General features: G+C 28.9%; 1 protein-coding gene across 2 annotated transcripts in view; it reads right to left on the reverse strand.

Moving 5' to 3' along the window:
* The window catches only part of LOC129979252 (motile sperm domain-containing protein 2-like), a 52,308-nt gene that overhangs the window by 18,288 nt on the left and 10,071 nt on the right, over positions 1 to 23,949 (reverse strand). The gene's annotated exons all lie outside the window — the stretch shown is intronic.

Consider the following 23,949-nt stretch of genomic DNA (forward strand, 5'->3'; position numbering starts at 1 on the left):
GGTAAGGCAGACTTTTAACCTCCTGCCCAAATTCACTTTTGATCAAAGCATAAATCGCCACATTTTTCTTTTACCATGATTCTTTGTCTTACAAACATAGTTACATATCAAACCTAGCAGGATTAGAATCACTAAAACAGAAAATAAACTGAAATCCACGAAAGACTGAGGATTAAAAGAAATGAAATTTAAAGTATGTGAAAAATTTTTTAAAGTAAATGAATGAAAATTTAAAAGGAGCCGAATTTTAAAAGCACTTTACAAGTTTAAATGATAAATTTACATATTCCCAATGTAAATGGAATTTAATGCAAATAAAGGAAAGAATTATAAGACAGAAAGAGTAAAAGAACTTTCTTTCTTTCTATTGATGACAAACTAGATAGATATTTAAGAGTGTGTTTTGAGTTCTACAGAATAGAACGTTGGATTTAGAACTACAATATTTGGCCCAAATATGTTCTGATGGGTGGGAATGTGCATCTTAGAGGCATTTAAAAAAATTTTTAAACAAAAATTAAAGCAATTTTTTTTAAAGCAAAATTTGGCTAATATCCAAAAGTATGAAAACATAAAATTAATTTTTGCATCATCTAAAAATTCATAAATTTTTTTTTAACGATTTCATTGTTGTGTCCTTTTTCTTTAAATAAACTCTTAGAAATATTTTAGGTATACCTCTGAACAAAATTTTTCATTTGTTATAATGAAATTCAAATCACTCATCGTTTATCTTGTTTCGTTGTCTTGTTTTTCCCTCCATTATTGATAACCATGTTATGAAGATTTGACATTTTTTTTTATTCAGATATTTCTTTTAAAAGCTAGATAATTTTTTTTTTGAAAAATAGTATTATAATAAATAAATATAAAATTCAACTTGAAAAACAAGCAATGATTTTCTTCTTTAAGTTTGTATATTTCTAATTACCATCGCTTTTCTACAATATAATTAGATGCATAAGAACATAGTATCGCTTTATATGTCTATATAAAACTATATAATAAACATACGAGCCTTCATGCTTGCGGTTTTTTTTTTCTTTTTTGTAGTGCACTGTATTTTTTTTTTTTTTTTTTTTTTTTTTATAGAATCAATATGCAAAAATTTCCCAATAAAATTTCTGAAACATTTTGCGTTACCAAACATTCCAATGCTGAATGATTTTATTTATTACTAATCTTTTATACTTTATTCAATAAACCAAGTATTGGGTTTATAAAATTTTAATCATTTCCCATCTAAGATTAATGATTAAATTTTAGATAAGACGAGAGAACTGGACAAATGTATAGCACAGTGCTTCTAAAATATGCTTTATATGTCTATCAAAATCTGAAATTTAAAAATATTTTGCTGTGGGAACTATTCAAATCAAGATATACTTTCATTAAAATTTTTCTCAAGCGATATTATCGGCTATTTCCCGGTTCCCAAAAAGCGAATAATGCAGTAAAATATAGCTTTAGGAAAATTGTCCAAAACCGCAGGAGATTGTGTATGGCTGTCGCAGCATTAACACATAAGGATTTCACACTCTCTACAGATTTCATCTCGGGAAAAATAGTTTGTTCATTTTACTGCTGTACCCAACAGTATTACCGGACACTGCATCAGTATTTCTTATCAGCTCAGAAGAGAAATAGCAGAATCATAGCCGGTCAAAAGATGAGATATTTTAATCACAGAAATAACATTGGTATGTATTTTAAGGGAACATTGAGAATTTTCTCTTTCAGCATCGTAATTGTTAATCCTTATTATCACCACCATTTTGATAGTACAATCGCCATTAAAAGATTTTGTATAATTATCCTTTGATAAATTAAAATATAATTTACGCGATGGAAACATAACCCACTGTGGAATCCAATTACTTAACATTCCAACTCAAAGTTAGAAAAGTGTCATTTTCCCCCAATTTCATCGGCATTTTCTATGCGAGATTCTAAATGGAAGTAAGCTTCGTCTGAGCTGAAACAACCGAATAAATATATAAAACGATTAAAAACTTGATATGTTTTAACAGATAATTTACATTATTTACAAGACAATATTTGTTTATTAAAACACTATAATTCAAACAGATGTTCTCCCATTTAATTCTTACTTGTTCGGATAAATTCTATAATTAGCTTAATGCCATTATATACTTCTTAAAATAATTAAACTTGTTTTTAATCAATTGTTAAATTTATTAATATTGTCCAGCAATAATATTCAATTAATCATAGCAACTTTCATGAATGTGTTTATTATATGATTTGATACCAATGAATACTACATATTGAGTGTGAAGAGAAGAGCATTTATGGCTAATCTCCGGCATTTTTTTTTTTTTTTTTTAAATTCCACAACTACAGAAATTTCTACCCAGAAATAAACATTTGGATCTGATTTCATGCTACTGTTGGATCACGATTAAGATTCGATATTGTCTATTAAACATCTCCGCAACCAAATACGAACGGATATTAAGATAAGGAGGGTACACAAATACAATGCAAATTCTGACAACGAAACACTTTCCTAAAAGTGGCTAAACACATTTTAAAAATGTCTCGATGACTTCATACATTGCAAGATAAATACATGATAATGCCACATTCTTTTTATCATGATGATAAGGTTTCTCTTTGTTTTGATTTCCAACCAATTTTCAAAATATTTCTAAGAAAGATCTAATACAATCAAGCAACATATTTAAACATTGTTTCTTTAGCAACTGCAAGCTATTTCTTTCTAAGCATTAAGACAAATCAGATTTAAATTTCATTTTTGCTGAAAAACGGAATTTCGAAAATTGTTTTCTTCGGAATATTTCCGGCAATCTTTTGAATTTTACTTAATTACAGTGTAATGACAAATGTGGCCTTCTCACATTAGTTTACTACTCTTTTCAATGTTTTAAATTTTCCCACTAACAGCTCAATATTTCTAGGCATAAAAATAATCATTTGTTCATTTCAATCTTTTGGTAATGGATTTTCAGATCGCGATTGATTACACGAATCTTAAAACCTTCCCCTCAGAATTAGGCTGGGTATGCAGGATCTTAACCCTAAACCTGGTTCAATAGCTAATTTCTAGTTGTTAAAGGGATAATTACCTTAAGGAGAGGGACGAACTGTTTTAAATGGCATAGCAAATTGTTTAACGGTGTTTGAGATAATCAAAGGATTGATTCAAATAAAAAGAAATCTAAATTTTCAAATAATCATATTTAATAAAATATTCTTAACTCACTGACCTTTTGATTAAAAAAAAGCCACTCTTCTGAGAAAATTGACCGAATTATAAAATCTCGATTAAAATTTTAGAGAATTTTGCTAAAATTTGAGGATACAATGGTATTTTCTTGAATTTTCCAGGTTTTATATAAAAAATTTCTGATTTGTTTCGGATGTATCTAAAATTTTCAAATTTTAATTCCTTTAATTTATTGCACAATACGTCTTTAAAAAGTATGTGAAAAATATTTTTTACTCTAGTCAAAATTAGTATAGAATAAAAAATTCATATTCAGAAAACAAAACAAAACAAAAAGTAATTTCCATTTATTAGGTTTCAAATAACTTTCGTGTTAGTAAACATTCCCCATCCCCGCTCTTCTCCCCCCCCCTGTAAACATACTAATATATATAATATTAGAAGTTACATGCAGATATATGCAAGAGTTCTTAGCTCGCCAATCATGTGTTAGAACTGATTGTCATAGATTTACTGACGAAAATAGTAGTACGAAATCAAATGATCAAAAGCAAAATACTTAAGAAATGAGGTAACCTATTCGTTCTACAGGAATCTTATAAATAATTTTTATAAGTAGATAGCATGGGCCTATGTTTATAAGTAGAGAAAAAAAAAGTTTAGAAGTATAAAAAAATAATATGAATGAATTTCGGAAATTTTTGTGGCAATCGGTTTCTTATGCTGCAAAATGCATTCAAAAAAGGTGCCATATCGTTTCCCCCCCTTTTTTTGGGAGGGAGGGAGGGAATTATAGTATTTAATATATCAAATAACAAATTTAAATTTAATGTGTTTAGAATTATTTTTTCAAATTCAGAAGGATTTCGTTTAATATAAAGGACATTTTAAAAATAAACAGAATAAAAAAAATTGCGGAAAAAATATTAGCAATAATATCAATTCGATAATTTCAAAATCACATTATTTTGTAAAATATCCGTATTTACAGTTTTCCAACAGTCAGAGAAAAATAACAAAGAAATAAAGAATATTAGCAAAAACGTCTGACATTTCACAATTCAACTTTGAGAATAGAAAAAAAAAAAAAAAAAAAAAAAACTGTAGTATATATACTACTTAGCAATCTCTATTCATGAAATGTTGACGTATGTGGCACAGAGATCGCTCTTATTACTTATTGTCGAATGACGACAATCAAATGTAAACAAAACATTGTACGGAATTTCAAATTAATTCATTGAAAGTTTTTATAGCTGTTTTGAATTCGCTTAGTTACTTACTAGAATCGTAAAATATCAGAAATGTTCTGGAGAGATTTCGCTGTGTCAAGAGAAAATATAAAAGAAATCAAGAATAGACATGAAAATAGGAAATTCAATCGAGCGCAAAAATTGGCATAACTGTCAGTAAATGAATATTTGTTACTGGCTGCCAGTGGAAACTGATGTTTATATCTTTAAAACAATTAGCTTACAAAAATGGTCTTTGTATTTAGATTAAAAAAATTACCTTTTTAACGATATCAATTCCATTTCCACATAATTTCTCTCTAAATTTTAATAATATTTTTTCATTTAATGTGATGTTCTTGTGTCCATGGATTAGCAGCAGCAGCAAAAAAGACAATAGCAAGAAATATTTAAAAACATCTAAAACCTTATCCATCAATATCGCGTGCTTTTCTCATTCTTTAACTGCTGTAGAATTTTCAGTTCTATTATTATTTCGCATATAAGTACCTTTAAATTTGCTATAAATTGACTGAATTGAATTCATGTTTTTCAGTAAATAATCAAAGAAAAAAAATCAAATCAAAAATAGAATTTTTAAACACTCACATGGTCTCACATGAACTTTACCATATATGCTCCATTTTCTAGTCAACTCGTAATTCAAATGAAAGAATAAAAAGAGAAGAATCAGAAAATATTTACTTAAACTTGGAATAATAATAATGCGAGACCCCTCTCCAATGTAGGCTTTATTCCTCTTCCTCCGCATAAAATTATGGACCATGGGTAAGACAGCGAATATCTTGCATGATATTGGAAATGATTGCAAAGAAATGAGATCTTTAGCATTTTTCTGAATATATTGCGAGAATATGCATTTTTGATGCCTTTTTGTCAGCCAATTGACACCAGAATTTGACACGAAAATTTGGCAGCAGCAATCCGCAAATTCGGTCATAATTCCATATAACATATTTCAGCCATTTAGCTTAAAGCGTTTCTCAGTTACGAGTTCAGAAACCGGCAGACAGAGGGGGGGGGGATGTTTTTCGGACTCGGGAAAAGTCTAAAACGAGAAGAATTCGTCAAAATCTCGAGTTCGATTTTTTTGACGATTACTTCTTCCATATTTCATACACGAGAAAATAAAAGTGAAATAAATATTTTCTGAAATTCAACATGACGGACTAATACATTCTTTATTTTTCTTTCCTGTTTTCTCTGCAAGGACAAAGCACACGGAATAAATTTTGGAAATGAATAATGATTCTTAAATTTGCATTTAATGTGTTTATATTTCTTGAAATCGCCAAATTGTTCGAAATTAAATTGATGTTATCAGCATTTGGAAAGGACACTTTGTAGTCAGATTAACTGTCACGACATTTCTCAGTATTCTTGCGAAGAGTCATTTTAATACAAGCTTTTCCAATAACAAATACTTAATACGAATGAAGAAGGCATTGTTCAAGAGTTTGAAGATTTTTTTGACTGCTGGTATAATAGTAAGTGTTGGACGTTTAGTCAAATTTTATTTTTAAAAGGTATGGTATAAGCACATTTCTGCATTGTGCCAGTAGAAAAGGTGGTATGAATAAATGAAGGTCCAAAAGAATCGCAGCAGGAATTCAGATGTATATTTCGATTATTTGCTAATATTGTGAAATACACGAGGGATTAAACGTAGAGTAGAAGAGATAATGGATAAAAATATAAAGAGGATTCGAATCTATTTTCAAATATCAAAACACGACAATGTTTTAATGCTTGATTCGTTCATCTTTAAAATTTGCAATGAATTATACAATAAAAATAAATTGCGCACTTAAAATATATCGTTGAAATTCGAATGAATGAAATTCCAGTAACAAATAATAAACAGTATCGATGTAAAATATGTTTCAACTATTTTTTTTTTATTTTATGGAAGTGAAAAACTTTTGTGGATTAATATCTTCTGAAGTTATTGAGGAAAAAATCGTAAAAGTTGTGATTAATTTCTATCTAAAAATCTTATATTTTCGAAAAATTCTTAGTGAGTAACCACTATCAAAACAAGCAATGTCAAATTTAGTAGAGAGCCTTACAGAGTTTTGTGCATCACGTAATTTTGCAATATATATAAGGTGTGTCATCTTATAAATATTATATTAGAAAGTACCAATATCCAGAAATGTATATATAAAAAAATGCATTTTTTATTAAGTCATTTCAATTGCAATTTCAATCCATCCAATATTCAGTAATTCCTAATTTAGAGACTGAGGATTGGCAAATTTATAATAATTTTAAATACGACTTTCTGAAAACTGGAGACGAAAACCAATGGATCAGAAATCCTCAAGAAAAGTATATAAAGTGAACGACTTCATCAAATGACACATATCAGTTAAGAGAATTACGAGACTAGATTCTTGAATGGAATTTATTTAGAACAATGTCATTGGCCTTCATTCAAATCAATGTTCTGCAACAATATCCAGCCATTGCCAAAATTGTATTATGACATTTAATGGAATTCTCGACCACTTATCTGTGTAAACATTTCTCAACTATTTTTTGAACGTACAGAAGCAAACAATGTAGAAAGTGATTTGTGAAGTATATATTACTGATATTATTAGTAAGTGCGTCACAGAATGTTATCATCGCAACAGGTGATTCACGCAACCAAACCAACGGGAAAGCTTCCCCCAAAACTTTCTCGCATACGCTGTAATAAACTTGTCATACCAGAGAACGTCTTGATAGCAATGGCACACAATTGCCAAGAAATATTTTTTGGCGCGAATTTAGCATTTTTATCGAACCTATTAGTATCTTGTGATCCTTGGAGAGTTATATGACGATTAATCCATGGTATGCCATTAATAACATCCGAAAATCGCATTTGGATTTAAGACGCAATTTTCTCAACCCATTTCAAATACTTGACACAAAGCTGCACTTGTAGTCACAAAATCATATACCAAATTTCATATATTTGTAATTGCGTTTACATGTTTCTGAAAGCACAGATCGACAGACAATCAACCCTTTGCTGGATTTGGTTCAAAGTTTAATAAGTGTCTATATAGATATTAAATCTTTGTACCGAATATTATCTATCTCGCTCTCTTCGTTTTGTAGTTATAGTGTTAACTTAAATTCGAAAAGAACATTATATGAACTTCCTCTGAACAGATTTTACTCAAAAGTTTGACAGAAATCTGCAAATTTGGTGTAAAGACCGTATACCAAATTTCAAACGTCTATAGTTTAAAACGTTTGAGTTTTTTTTATCACAGACAGACGAACATTTTCCAAAAATGTGTTTTCCGAATTCTGGGAGGTCTGAAATGTGAAGATTCGTCAAAACCTCAAGTTCGAATTTTTTTATTATTATCATATTTTCGCTATTCTACGTAAACGAGAAAGTAAAAAGTTGGGAACCACCGAAGCATTTTATTTCGTTTTTACATATTTCGATAAAAAATTTATTTCAATGTTTTTTTTATATACCAGTCAATTCTCTCCCCCCCCTTCAAGCACTATGTTTTTAATATCATCGGATATCAAATATTTGACCTCCTTATGGAATTTAATTTTAATTTAGATTTTTTTTTCTTTTCTGAATGAATGAAAGTTAGACGGGACAGTTGAGATCTCTGCATGATCAAATGGTGCCTACTAAAATAGTCAACTCAGACAATTTAATAAAGATCCTGTGACGGAACATATTACGTTCATTTTTTTTTACATCAACAGCACGAATTTGGATGAAAAGAATGAATGCGTAAAACTGCATAATAAACATACGCAGTTATTACACGTCAACATCTCAAAAATAAACTAATTCAAGTAACAGAATGAGCAGAATGCTTATCACTCTTTTCCTACAAAATTTGTAAACAAAAGGTATCCAAGGTCATATTAATCGAAACTAATGGCATCAAATTGATCAGACACGGACCGTTGTTTCGTAAAGTCTGCGTTTAAAGAGAAAATATATTTTTCCCTCTGAATGTGAAGAATTAAATAAAATATCCTTTTCCTGAAAAATTCAAAAAACAAATAGCATTTTAAAACGTTAAACGAAATTCTTTATTGGAACACTAAGTGGAATTGCATTTAATAAATCAAACCTATTTCATAATTAATTCTTAAACATAATGATCAATCTTTTTTGTTTTGCTTTTAAATATATTTAAGAGCGCATCAACAACCACACTATTTGGTTGGTTTATTGTAAATAAATACGTATATTCTGATGTTTTTAAAACATTTTATTGATGAGAACATATTTACAAAACTGTTTTATATTCAAGTTTCGATATCAAAATGTGATCATAAATTTATCATTTTCGATAATTGATTTAAAATTATTATTAAGTTTACAAACAAACTGCATGACTTACACAAATTAGTGTTATAAAATACTTTTTTTGTCTTTTTACCTTCGTAGCTTTGTATAACAGACTTTTTACCTCCGTAGACTTTGTATTTACTGGAATAAAAAATAAAAAAAAAATGTCTCGCAGATAAGATAGAGATTACTTTTCACATAAGATTGTTTTGTTTCTTACGTAAAACAATCAAAATACTTCGTAGATAAAATCATAAAAATCTGCAATGACGCCGATGATTTTTTTATTTTCACACAAACAAAGAAAAAATATTGGAATTGTTAAAAAATTTGGAACTGAGATTGATAAATAATAAAAGTACTGTTTTAGGAATCATATCTCTAGTTTGTTGTGAACAACAGGGGAGTAGTGATGGGGGAGGGGGGATCGGGGCTGTAACCTTCATTAAGATTGTTGCATATTAAAATTTTAAATAACTTCTTATAAATTTTTATTTAAATGAAATATTTTCTCTCTCTCTTTTTTCTCACCTTGAAAATAAAAAATAACATTTTAAATTAATTTTGAGATACGAGATGAAATGAAAAATCCTCCTCCTTCCCTGAAAAATTTCTCGCTATAACAAGCTAAGTGAACAAAATATGCGGTATAGCATGCGGTCTTTAAACCCATTTTTAAAAAAATAAAATAAAATCCATATGTTTTCGCCTCTAAATACGAAATTGCAGTAAATTGAAAAGTTGAAATTTATATGGTTTTATAACTAGAATTGCATATATGTATAAAATTTTGACCACATTCATCAACGAATTGTTGGAGAACGATTTATCAATTCCTATGGTTTACATACTTCAAAACACCAGTAGGACAGAAGGAAGGATTTTAGTACAGATTCTGCACTTATAAACTGAAGATCTGAAACTGATTTTGGACAAAATCTGTTAAACTGTCAGCCGAAATGTATGTGAACATAGCTCAAAAATACAACGGAATGAAACTTCATACGGTGAAACCAATATCAAAAATTGTACCACATTTTGAACTCAATCTGACAACAGAAAGTAAACCAAAATACAAAGACAATCTTTTTCACTATCCCACGAAGCTAGAAAAACAAAGCGATCAAAGATGTATAAAAATTTGAAAAAAACAGAGGGTACTACTGATAGTATTTCTAATTTATTAAATAAAATTATAATTTCAAAAAAATTATAAATTATAGAAGGGTATTATAGAAAAAATTTTGATAATAAAAGATTTTTTTTCCTGATAATTATTTTTATTTTATTAAAATTCAATTATGATAGAAACTTTATAGTCGATAATTCTGTTACAAATAGCAAATAAAGTTAAATGTGATCATTTCGGAAGAAAATCGGACTTTTTTCAAACATTATTTTTAATTCTTTTTCTGTAAGCACTTGGGCATACAGAAGCTTTAATCTGCGGGAGAGGTCTACTGAAACCTTTCTCTTATACTCTCTAATAAAGATGTTATCTCAGTGAAAGCCTTGCAAGGCGTTGGCGTACAATAGTTAGGAATTATTAACCTTTGACGTGAATTAAGCATTTTTACTGAATTTATCAAATTTATCCTTGGCGAGTTTTGGTTTTTGGTGATTAATGCTTATATAGATTAAAAGTATCCAAAATTCGAATTCCCGCGTTCTTTCCACCCGATCGAAACAAAAATTTGACGCCAAACTATACTTAAAAGTCACAAAATCACATATCGAAATTGATATATTTGTTATTGAATTATCACGTTTACACGTTTCTGAAAGTACATAAGGAACATACGATCAACCATTTGTTTGAATTCAGAATTTGAAAGGTGTCTACATTATAAATGCTAAATGTGTATACTGAATTTTATCTATCTCTCTTCGTTTTGTAGTTATCGTGTAAACAGACGGGCAGACACTTTCTTTAAATGGATTTAACTCAAAATTTAATAGAAATATACACATTTAGTTTATAAACACGTATACCAAATTTCACCCATTTAGCTAAATGCGTTTTTTTAACTATCTTTGTCACAGACCGACGAACGGACATTTTCCAAAAATGTATTTTCCTAACTCGGAGAGGTTTAAAAAATTGTCTAAATCTTGAGTTCTAATTTTTTGAACATTACAATACTTCGCAAGAAAATAAAAAAATAGTAATTCATCGAAATAAGTTTGGGAATTTACGAATATATCATTTATTATGTGATAACCTACACTACGTAATACTTTTTTTTAATACAAATCTCGTCATTGAAATGGCCATAGAAAAGTTTTAAAATACATACACATTCATGTATTCTAGATCTATTTATGATTAAATGCACCGTCAGCCACAATGGACAAGACTTAAGAAATCAGTCAAGAAGTAAGGCCATGCATTATTTCATTTTGTAACATATATGTCCTTTCCCTTCCTCTTCAATTGTCGGTCACAGACTAACCTTGATAAGAATTGGCCAGAGGTGTACTTGATTACACGGAAACAGTTGACGGCACGTGATGCGTTTTCCTCGTTTTATTTTGAAGAAAATTCAGGTCGCGAACTCGTCCTGGAAGAAATCCGAAGCAAAAGAAAAACACCTATCGTATTCACCTCTCAAATAATATGCTCGTATAATACTTGAGCTCACGTTAGCAAAGGGTATTAATAATAATCGTTTTTCAAGATTTTATTGTTTTGAAATTGTAAAAAATCAACAATAAAATTGAATAATGCCAACATTTTATAAATGCGATTATTTCTACACTCAGGGAAATGAAAGAGGCACGCGGCAAACAAACGATAAGTTATTCCACGAACAAACAGATAATTTTATATCTTAACCTTTTATCTGATAATATTTTACTAAAAAAATAGTACGTCCATGAAAATTAATTCATAATTGAGTATTTAAAATTTTGAAGAGTAAGAACCATTCACTGCATTACGTTTACATTTTTTTTAAAGTACACTTTTTTTTCGTATATCTTTAAATAATTTTAGTAAATCCATTTATAACAATAATGAATTAACTTTTAAATATTCTATATATATAAAATTAGAAAACATTCATCAGTATTTCAAATTTCAGTTTATGTAACATATAGCGGAAACATTTATGCATTTAATACTACAGTACAGTAAAAAATTGCTGGTTACAAAAACAGAGAGGGAGAGGGAAAGGAACACTTGGAAGTAATTTCCCATCTATTTTGTATCTTCTGCTAAAGGATGTCATAATGAAATCCGTATGTGTCAGTACTCATTCCAAGTGTAGTAGAGACAATTTTTCAACTGTATCTGTTGTAAAATCCAACGTTCTCGACAAATAAAAATCTCTAAAAGAATACAAAGTTGTCTATCTCACTGAGGATTTATTATCATCATTAATTAATTTTGTAATTTTTTTTCCCGGCAGTAGCTTCTGAAATTCATTAAACGAATTATTACATAAATGTAATATTTCCTATGTACAAAATGACCAGAGAATTAAAAAAAAAATACGTATATAATATTTTAATTCTACATTATTGGCAACTTTTTTAATATGGACTTTACGTAGTTTGACAGAACAGAGAAGAAATTCGAGTTCGTGTTAAATTAAAGTGGGCCAATTTTTCAACAAGTAAAGGCAACATTTAGTACAGATCAATCATTTTACTGTCAAGACAACAAGTCAGATTTCATGAAGCGTTTTGAGTTTTAGTACCTCATCCCCAATCCCACCTCCCCCCTTTTTTTAAAAATCGAATTTTGAGAAGTAAAAGCCGAAATACAAAACATGGAATCAAATTATTATGATTACGGCAATTTTCATCGCGTATTTCTCATTAAAAAAAAAAGTTTAAAAATTACCAAAGCAGTAAAAATATTCATTAAAATAAAATACATAGTGAAAGATCAATTAACTATTTTATATACATAAGGTGAATATGACATGAATACGATAACAGAAAACTAGTAAATCAAAATTCAGTCAAGAACAAGCAAAAAGAAACTGAACAGCATATTGACAATGAGGATAAATATTTTAATTTGGAGGAGAAAAAAACCCTTCAAAGCTGTCCTTATTTTAATTATCTTTCTTTTTCAATTCTTACTATTAGTTCACACACTCTCTCTATATATATTTATATATCTTGTTCAAATTTTCAATCGGTAATAAAATATTTTTATTCATCCACTCAAGTTCAAATACATTTTTTAAAATATTATTTCATTAATTATTATATTTAATTAATTTTTAATACTTTAAATAGAGTTTTAGCAGTTTGTAATGAAAATTGAAATCAACAGGCAGTAGCTCAATCGGTAAAATGCAAGGATTTCGGTATTTTTCACGTGAAGTTGAAGAATGCATGTTCAGTTCGTGCGAAATTAGGAATTGATTTTAATTTATATATTACTTGTTTAACCTTAAACTCAGGAAAATCACCTTAAAAGTATTTCGAAATTTAAACAATTCCAAGCATCGTATTTTTGAATCCTAGGGAAAGAGGATATAATACTTACATGAGAGATGATGAAATAAAGAATTGCTGTATAATTTTTTTATTCTTATTTTTAAGCATATTTTCAAACATATTTCAGATAAAATAAAAATTAAATTGGCTTTTACAAGAACATTATGCGGATATGAAAAGAAATTTGCATTTATCACCGTGTTGCCATTATATTGACAAAAGTTCAAATCAGAAGATTAAACTCTCACAACAAAATAAACATAGAAAACTATAGTTTTCCGCAAGTGTCCTATATTAAATGAAATAACTATGAAGCATATTTCATAAAAAAAAGAAACGTAAGAAAATGCTTTTTGTGATTTAATATATATCAATTCAAGCATTGCTTTATTTAAAGAAAATATGATTTGAAATCTACAGGATAGCCACTCTAATCGGAGCCAAACAGCCAATATATAAATCAGTATAAAGTATAAACATATAATAAGAACCAGCGGGAGTGTTTTCCCTAGAACTTTTTCGCAATAAAAGCGATATTCTGATAACGCCCTGCATAGCATTGGCATACAATAGTTACGAAATATTTACCTTTGGCGTGAATTTATCAACTTGACTGAATCCACCGTGTCAACCTTGGCTAGCTTTTTGGTGATTAATCGTTGGACTGTAGTTAATAGTGTAGGAAAATCGAATTTGTGTTTCAGATACGATTTTTTCCAGCCGATTGAAACAAAAATTTGACGCAGTTACCCTTGTAGTGATAAAATTACTCATCAAATTTGATATAATTAACTCGTTACATTTTTGACACTTTACACTTCTGAAAGTACAGAAAGACAGACGGTCAAACCTTTGTTGGATATCGCTCAAAATTTGAAATCTACGCTATAGATGTTAAATCTGTGTACAGAATTTTACTCATCTGGCTGTCTCCGTTTTATAGTTATTGTGATAACTATAAAACACATATAACAGCCGAATAGACAGACTTCCTCTGAAAACATTTTGCACAAAATTTGATACAAATATACAAATTCGGTATAAGAACCGTATACCAAATTTCATACGACTACTCAAAACGTTTTAGTTTTGTCACAGGTAGATAGACTGACATTTTGTAAAAATGTGTTTTTCGTACTGAGGGGGGTCTATAATATGTGGAGATTTGTCAAAATCTGGAGTTAGAATTTTTTTTAACAAATATTATATTTTCTCAATACTACGTATACGAAAAATTGAAAATGGTCTAAACGAAATAATTATATTTTATTTCCATTTTAAAGAATTTTTTAATTTATACAAATTTTTAGAGTTATGACTTATATTCAATATTTTTTTTCTTATGATAGCAAATTGAATTTTTGAAATGTAGAAACAGGAAAACTTACTGAATAATCCTCCGAGATATTATATAGAAAATATTCCGTAATAAGCATAAACTTCAAAGCTGAAGGATTCTATTTTCTGCATTTAAATTTTTAAAAACAAGCTTCTTTTTTTTTTCAGTAAAAGCGTTTTTGTATTAGTAGAAGTTTAAACAGTTTCGTTTCAAATTCAAATGCAGGTAAGAGAAAAATTAAAAAACCGTACTACAGTAAGTAATTTGGTGTCAAACTTCTAAAGTAGCATGAGTTATTGATCTTCGAAATTTAAATATTTTATTGATCATTAATCCTGGCGGACCAGCTGCTCGCCAAAGGTAGTACGTAAGTAATAAGACAAAATATGTATTCCTGTAGCAGAAATAAGCTAAAAATGGCCACCGACAAAGAAAGAAAGAAAACTGCACTTATACAGGTACAATATTCAATTCTTCTTTCTCTATTAACATATTTCAAGTTCTCGACTGAAAACAAATGTCAATGTTTCAGAATTAAAATATATCTGCAATTATATTAAAATTCATTAAATTGTTAGTATTAAATATCCTATGAGCGAACATTTAACGTTGAATTGATATATAAACCCACAAAATGTCATTTAGAAACAACATTAATATGATATATTATCATTTATAACTATTTGATAAGAATCTAATATTCCCAAAATTATATTTTTAGATGATTTATATATCTATTTTATTCTTAACAAAAACGTAACTTTTTGAAGTCTTCTTAAAATGTTATATGGTCCGATAGTTCCGGTAAGTCCTAGAATATTTATCAGATTCTTATCTCAATTAGGCCCTTAAAAAATTTCTATAAAATAGCTACCGGTAAATGAATCCTATTTATTACAAAGTATCAATGCAACCTCTAATTTTGAATCTAGTTACTTTCTCGTATACGTAGTACAGAGAACGTATAGTACTCGTCAAAAAAATTCGAATTCGAGATTTTGAGGAATCTCCGCGTTTTAGACCTCGACATCTATTGGTAAACATGCGAAGTATCTATATAAACGACAATGGTTTTGGGTTTTACCAATTTACTATTAATTTATTGTAATCATTTTGAAAGTTTTCCATTTAGTATTATTGAGTTATTCAGGGTATAAAGACAACAATCACGGAACTTTCCAAATTACATTTTCGACATTCATTGCTGTTTTGTTTGTTTGATTTGAAGAAATCTACTGCCGAAGCCCATCAGATACTTTTAGAAATTTATGGTGTCACATCCCAATTGTTCAGTTTTGGTTTCAACGATTAATGGTGATTTCGATATCAATGACAAAGGACGGCCGGGGGGGGGGGGGGAAGGCAATTAATTGCAAGATTTATTGGACGAAAATGGGAAAAGTTGTAGAAAATGATGGAAAAGATTGATATACATTGTACCAATTTTTCTCAATAAATACCTTTTTAAAGTTAAAAAAGTTAAAATACATGCAAGCACCTAATACTTACCAATTCAATTTAAAAATATTTTGTAATAAAAATGGGAATGAATTGTTCTACAACAATGAATCTTACAATCGAATCTTTACACACTGAAATTTTCTTTAAATTAAGTCGATTCATTGAAATTTCGCCATACAGAAATACATACAGCAAATTGCTCAGTCAGTGGTTCTCTTTTTCGTAACATTTTTACACATTTCAATACTATTACATCAATTCCGTCAAATTTCAAAGATGAAAATCATTTTCCATCTTCTCCCCTTTAAGAGGTTTAAATAATAGAGTCACGACTTTTCAAAATTATTGATACAACAGCCGTCGGAATTTCGTACTTCTTTGCCAAGTCCTTATTTTTTAACTAGCTTTCCACCCTCTTTTGTCCAGCTGAATAACCCTTTTTCACTTTACAATGTTTGTTCACGGTTAGTATCAGATAAAATAGAATTTAAAGCAAAAATCTCGTTCCAAGTCAAAAAAGGTAATAGTAAAAATGTTTTTTTTTTTTTTTTTTTTTTTTTATTATTATTATTGTGTAATTTCCACAATTGTAGCAGAAACAACAAAGTGTATTAACTTATTCCCTGGAAGTTATTTGTCTCAACCGCAACATAATTAAAAGTAAAAAACACTTATTTCGAAGCTCGGAGTTTAGGTAAAATGTACAAAGTGGTAGAATAATGTTGCGTGAAGGGATATTGGAGGGCACATCTGCCCTACGGTTTCTGAAAACGGTTTCTAGCTTTACTATTATGTTTAAAAGATAGATGAAAACTTAAATAAATGTAAAATAATTTAAATAATAAAATGCAAAATAATTTAAAATCCATAAATATATCTAAAAAGTTGTTCATATAAACAATGCGTTCTTAAATATATAAATTCGTACACATTAAACACCTATGGTTTATGATGAAACTGCAATGGCATTTATAGCATTTTTTATCATATTTTCAATCAACATGTTAAAAAATTATTTTAAGGCAAATTCTCCACTGTTGACTTATGCTGTATACGAAAGGAGAATATAATGTTAAGTATAAAAATATGCCGATAAAAAATTTAAAAATATTTAATAAACTTGAGAACTATTAATTCAGACAAATTGTACAGGCATGAGTTACCACCTGAAACATTCCTATGATATTTAAAAAGTAATATTAATAGTACAGTAGTGACAAAATTGTGGAAACTGTGAGATTTGTTGATTCAGTAACAGCAATTTTATTAAAAAGAAATATAAAGTTGTACATCATTTTAAAGGTAATTTAACCACAAATTTAATAAAACAATTTTTCACAGTGGTTATATGTATTAGAACAGTAATTGAGGAAGGAAAAAAAAGGAACAAAAATAATGACAAATACAAAAATTCTCACTAATGACAATTAATACTTGGTTGGGTAACTCTTCAGCAACAATTAAGTCTCACAACACTTCTAATTAATGCTTCTAGTTCCTTGGTTGTTTTGAGGTAACACGATTGGATTATTGCTTCAATTAATTGGGTTTTATTACTGGGTTGCTTCTGTGCAATAAGTGTTTTTAGCCTACTCTAGAAAATCTATCATAGATCATTCCAAATATAGCGAAATCCCAGGCCATTCCATAGTTCTGAAATCAGTTTTTACATACAGAGGCAACATGACATAGGGTTATCTATGTAATTTTGGGTATTTACATTGCCATTAATCACACAGATTCTGCCCATATTGCGAAATTCTTCTAATAACAAGCTACCATTTTATTAGCTGTCTAAACACTCAAGCTCATTGTCTATAATCAGATGAAGAAAAGTTAGGTTTTATCGATTTAAGCAAGATGCGTTTCCTTCTTCTGGTTATTTCGCTATAACTTAAAAAAAAAATAATAATAATAATGACAGTATAATTTAATGGATTACATTTTTGTTAAATAAAATTATATATAGTTTCATAATATAACTGCAAATACTATTATAGTTACGAAGCATCAAAACTCAAAAAATGCACTTCTTTTAAAAAGGTTTCCACAATTTTTGCCACTACTATATTTTAAAGATACATTAAATATCGTACGGAAATTTTCATAAATGGCAGAAAACAAATTGTTATCGAAAGCATTCGAATGAAAGCAAGTTAAGATTTTTTTATCTCCTTTTTTGCTGACTTCTACCGTAGTAAACTTAACTCCTTGTCATGTGCCGGAGATTGTAGGCAATCAAATTCTTCTCTTTACCCTAACCTAATTGGTGTCCTACTACTGCAAACTTAGAAACAGGAACTCGTTTAATATGTTGAACAGCACACTTATAATGTATTATACCGATATATTTGATCTGACGCTGCACAATTTCATCGGTAAATATTATAAAATTTAATTTTTAATGAATAATTTTACAATTTTTTGTCATGTTAAATTTTTTTTTTTAATGTGTGGCTATAGTCACATTGATGAAAGTCGTTATAATTGCAATAAGTTCCTAGAAAAATATTCCAAATGAAAATGCTACTTTTGGCAATACACTAAGTAGTGATAAGTGATAAGTGATCACGTAAGTGATAAGTGATAATTTATTGTCACACAATGTATTTATCTCAGATAAATATGTCTTTATCTTAACAGTCACAGACATGAGAGATTTATGTTAGCCAAGGACGAAATATAGCAGCATTCAGCTCAATGTAAAGTAAACGGAGTTGAAAAAAAATTTACTTAATATCATCGTTGATCAGATATTTATAAAAATTAAATTTTCTTTAAAATTGATTTTTTAAAAGTGTTTTGCACGTGAAAAATTATTATTGCTCTCCGAATCCCTATAATTATCTCAAACTTATACTTCCTTCGGTTGGCTCGATTAGATAAGTAATGAAGGAAGATCAAATCTTGGCATCGTAACATAATTTAATAAGTAGCAATTACCATACTTCCTAATTTTTCATTATAAAAATAAATTTTATATATACAGTTATTCAGGGAAAAAAAAATGCGAGTAATTTAGCATTTCATTTATTTAGTATACGAATTACTAACACAACTGCAAGTATTCTTGGATAATATTAAGTGAACAATGAAATAAAGTAAATGAAATTCCTCATTTGTGTAAATAAAATATTTAATCCTTTACATTTGAGAGGTGATTTTCAATCATCACTTATTGCATTCGAGTGAAAATTTTATCAAAAATGCAGTTTGTGCCAGAGCTGCATAAATAATATATCTTCAGATATCTATCTTATTACAGAAATATCATTAAAGATTATCTAGAAGGAAATATAGTTAAAGATTATCTATTAAGGGGGACAGTGGACTTTGAAATAAGTAAAAATGGACGAAAACAGGAAATTTTGTTTTTATCGTTTCATTATCAAAATATATGTTCATATTCAATTAAACTGTGTTATAAAATGTATTGTTCAATAAAATGAATATCTGTAAGAACTGTAGAGAAAAAAAATACATTTTAATTACTTCTCTCAAAATATTGTAATTGGATTTAACTATCTTCAAAATGCTTCCAAATGTCTTAATTTTTGAAGAAATGACATAAAATTGATAGTAAAAATTTCAGTTAAACATAAAAAAATAGAGTTTACATATTAAAAGAAAATAGGGTATGCATTTTATATTTTGAGTTTTTTTAGATAAAAATCAATTTTAGTTCAGAAGACATAAAATTCTTGTAAAAATTTAGAACGAGTTCATAAAAATATGTTTAAAAAATTAGCATTTAATTGAAAATACAAAATAGTATACAATTTTGTTCCAAATAAATTTATATTAAGTAATAAGGAAAAAAATAATTAAAAAATTAAACATTAAGTCGCTTGAAATATTTTAAAATTTTTAATATATATATTTTAATTTTTTTAAAATAATATATTTCGTTTTAAAAAGTTTTCTTAAGAAATTTGAATGTATTTATAATTTAATACATATGGATAAAAAATTTCATAACTAAGTGAATTCGAGAAAGTACCTAATATCCACCGTCCCTTTAAAAGCTAATTTACAGTCCGTCCAAAACATATAAATAGATTAAATAAAACATACAGTAATCATGGGTAGTCTCATACAAAAAATCACTAGCATATCATAATAATAACAATACAATACATAAAAATAAGAATATAAACATAAGATATACGCAAAGACCGAGATAATAAAAAAATAAATGTTTATAAAAATTCTATTCCCTTTCTTTTTCGGAAATTCCAACAGAATCACCAAGATATTATCTATTTGCAATAGATTTTCGTAGTCGGTTGATTAGAACCGAGTAAATTATTATCTAATCTACTTTGCATTCAATTTATATATCTGCTTTGTGAATTATCTGCGTTATACAATCTAAATATTATACCAACTAGCGATTTTCATAACGACTCATTTATCTTTACTTTCCAAAACATCATGAGTATCCTCCCTCTTTGCATTTATGTGTTGAATTTCAATAGGCATTCAAAATTTTCAAGAATTAATTTGAATGTTTGAGCCATATTGCAATTATCGTACATGAATATGTTCGTTAACTGCAATATGGTTCGTAAATGTTTTCTATAATCCCCTTCACCCCCAAACACATTTCAAGAACTCTTAAATGCATATACATATTTTTTTGTCGCCCTTAACAGCTGGCATTATTCCTGAACATTCAACAAATAAACTACTATATAAATAATAATTAGGTTGAATTTTCATATTTATTAGCATCTGCGAATGCCAAATTATTTCAATCGTTCCCAGCTTCTCCTCCCAGGTATTCAGAATTTTTCACATAAGAATTTTCAGCCGGAATGCATTTTAACGTGTGTGTGTGTAAATTATATATGTAAACATTATTTTTGAAAGCAGAAGGCAGTTTCGAAGACATAGAAGATACTTTGAATTTTTAACTTCGTTTTATTTGCATTCCCGAAAGGCATGATTTTTTGTACAAAAGGCGCGGACAAAGCCCGTCCGTCCATAGTGCAATACAAGAGCAGATTATCGTAAAAGAGAGAAATCAATTATCCCCGGTCTTATATTAGCGTAAAAGAGAGAGAGAAATCCATTATCCCTGGTCTTATATACCATGCGATTTTGATAGGGATTTCTCTACACGCGTCGACCACAGGCAAGGGAATCATAGGGATCTTTTAGAAGAATGTGCTTCACTTGACGACTTTTAGCCGATTCAACAGTTTTAGAACTCGTGTTGAATTAATTAAATAGAAAAAGTGGAATGGGATCAGGAAATAAGAGAATATTTTAGAATGAAGTTGACCAAAAAGTTCTTAAAAAAATTCGAACAAAAATCAAATGGTAATGTGATAATCTTATCTTGCTTATAAAAACAAGTTATAATAATTTTTTTTGTAGATATAGATTTCTTATTAAAATTTATATTTGAAAGCGTTCCTATAATAATACATAAAAACATCCGTAAAATATATTTTTAATTCTATATAGTGCGATTTTTTTAAGTGCGTCAAATAAAAATATTATTTAGTTAAATATTCAAAATACCATACTGTTTTATGATTTGTTTTACAGCCTTGCTTTTATAAACCTAGCCTATTCTAAAATAATAATAATCTGTGCACTTCATTTGGATGAGGAAACGTAAAACAAAGTTTAAATCAAAATTTTTTTAAGCACTAAGTATAATATCTTCGGTAACGCATATTGATATGGTATTAGCAATTATAATTTTGGTCTAGGCAGTTGGGACGTTTTTGACTGTCGAATTTGCTACTTCCTACCTCGGATCAATCGGCATATTAATGACAAACAGTAAAATTTTTGACTTATGAGAAATGGGTTAGCCTGAAGACTCAATCTTTCACATGCTTTCAGGGCATGCTTATGGAAGAATTACCAAAGAACACATTTTACAACTCTTATAGTTTATTTCAATAATCGATAAAATGGACATTTCAAACGCAGATGACTACTCTGCTCAATAATTTTGACATCAAGCCACTGTTATTGATTGTATGAAGGAGGGAGGGGGAAGGTTGTCATTACAAAGATGGAAAAAACATTTTCGACAAAGTACATTGAATGAAACGGGAAATATCTCAATCATGGTTACAGAATTTTGAATCCGTCACCTTATTCAAACGTTTCTTACAACAGGACATGTCCTTTACTCCAAGTCTTGTCACTTATCCTTCCAAGATAAGGGTGTACTTAAAAGGGATAACTGAATAATTCATAAATAACGCAGGGCAGCTTTTTTTACAATGTGCATTTTAAACACGAACAGGTGCAGCTTTGGTCTTACGTGGAGATGAAATGTTAATGAAAAAAGTGTTCGAGACGAGGGAAAGTTTTTAAAATAGTTTTCTTTATAGATTTTTTTTGTCCATATCGAACATGCTCGAGAGACAAATAAAAAAACACTACAAAATGCTCTTAATTAGTAGCAATAAACATGTTGTATTAAGAAGAACTTACAACTTAATGTAATACACTGCATTATAATGAGTAAAGATAGATCTTACAATCAATAAAAGCGAGTATTGCAACAACATTCGCTTTTATTGATAGTAAAATCTGTTAATAATAAAAAGTTACATGGATAAAACAATGTCTTTCTCAATCAGTACAAATATTTTTAAACTCAGCTTTGCAATAGTTTCCCAGTAAGGATACATTCAAACTTGAAACAGCCAATACCCATGACTTTACGAGTACCGGCATTATATAAAACAAAGAAGCGTTTTATGATGTTTATGAGCATAGCTCCAAAATTATTATTTGGTACCATTAACAACCTGTATTTTGCTCTTAATGAAAGCGTTCTCATTCATCCACAAATATATCTAAGCCAATGGACCACTAGTTTGTGTTCACAATTTCGATATCTTACATCAAGAACTATTATGGCGAATAATAAAGACAGTTGTTTTTGATGAATGAATTGTGCAGCAACTAAGCTGTAAAATTGGGAGCCGGATAGAGCGTACTTCAAATGAAAAAAATTATCTTTTTCGTTGACTTACAGGAAACTTTCAAGAAATACAGAAGAAGGAACCGATAAGGAGTCTTCTTTTTCATACCTTTCTATCTAACTGGTTATCACATGTATTCAGTAACAGAAAATGCTGATGTACATATTATCCCTATTGCAAAAGAAAGTTTAGATAGGAATGCGTAGCAGGTTGCCATTGACAAGGTTATTGTTCTTTCTATTTTGCCTTCTGCTGTTACTCGGACGACAGAGGTATTCTCATACACAGAAACCATAAAATTTCTGACACTGTCAGTTTCTACACTTATGATAGTTGGTAGAATTCTAATATTCGAATTGACAGCCAAAATTTATTTCCGTTCCTTCATGTGATTATTTCTTGTGATATAAATTTCTGAATACGGGAAGGCAAAATTGTAGGGAAGTATATTTGTTCAATCAGAATGCCTTAAGATATAAATGAGATCTCCGATAGCTCTAATTCTACTTCTAATGACATCGATCGAGAAAAATAGACCCATTATTGCAATCTAATAAATAATTTTTGTTTGTTCGTATCTTATACGCTGCCCTCCCGTTCAACCGATTGCGATGAAAACTTAGTCAACTTATTGCCTGCACCTGCGCGAAGGTTATAGGCATAGTACAGTTTTCTTGCCCCCTTCATTAATGAATAGTCATCTACACAAGATATAGCATGTACAATATTTTATCTGCGTCAAACAGCACATATTATTCAGAGTTTATCTCAAACATACAGAATAAAATAATTATTATTGATGCTGATCAAGTTAAATTGTATATAATTTTCCAGTGTAATCAGGGATTTTTCTATTTATTCAGTGAATCGACAAACGATACTTCAGTTATACAAGCGTATATCGTGTTGATTGCTTCGACAAAAAAATATGTCCCTAAACGTTC

Source organism: Argiope bruennichi, chromosome 1 (assembly GCF_947563725.1).
Source record: "Argiope bruennichi chromosome 1, qqArgBrue1.1, whole genome shotgun sequence".
Taxonomy (NCBI): domain Eukaryota; kingdom Metazoa; phylum Arthropoda; class Arachnida; order Araneae; family Araneidae; genus Argiope; species Argiope bruennichi.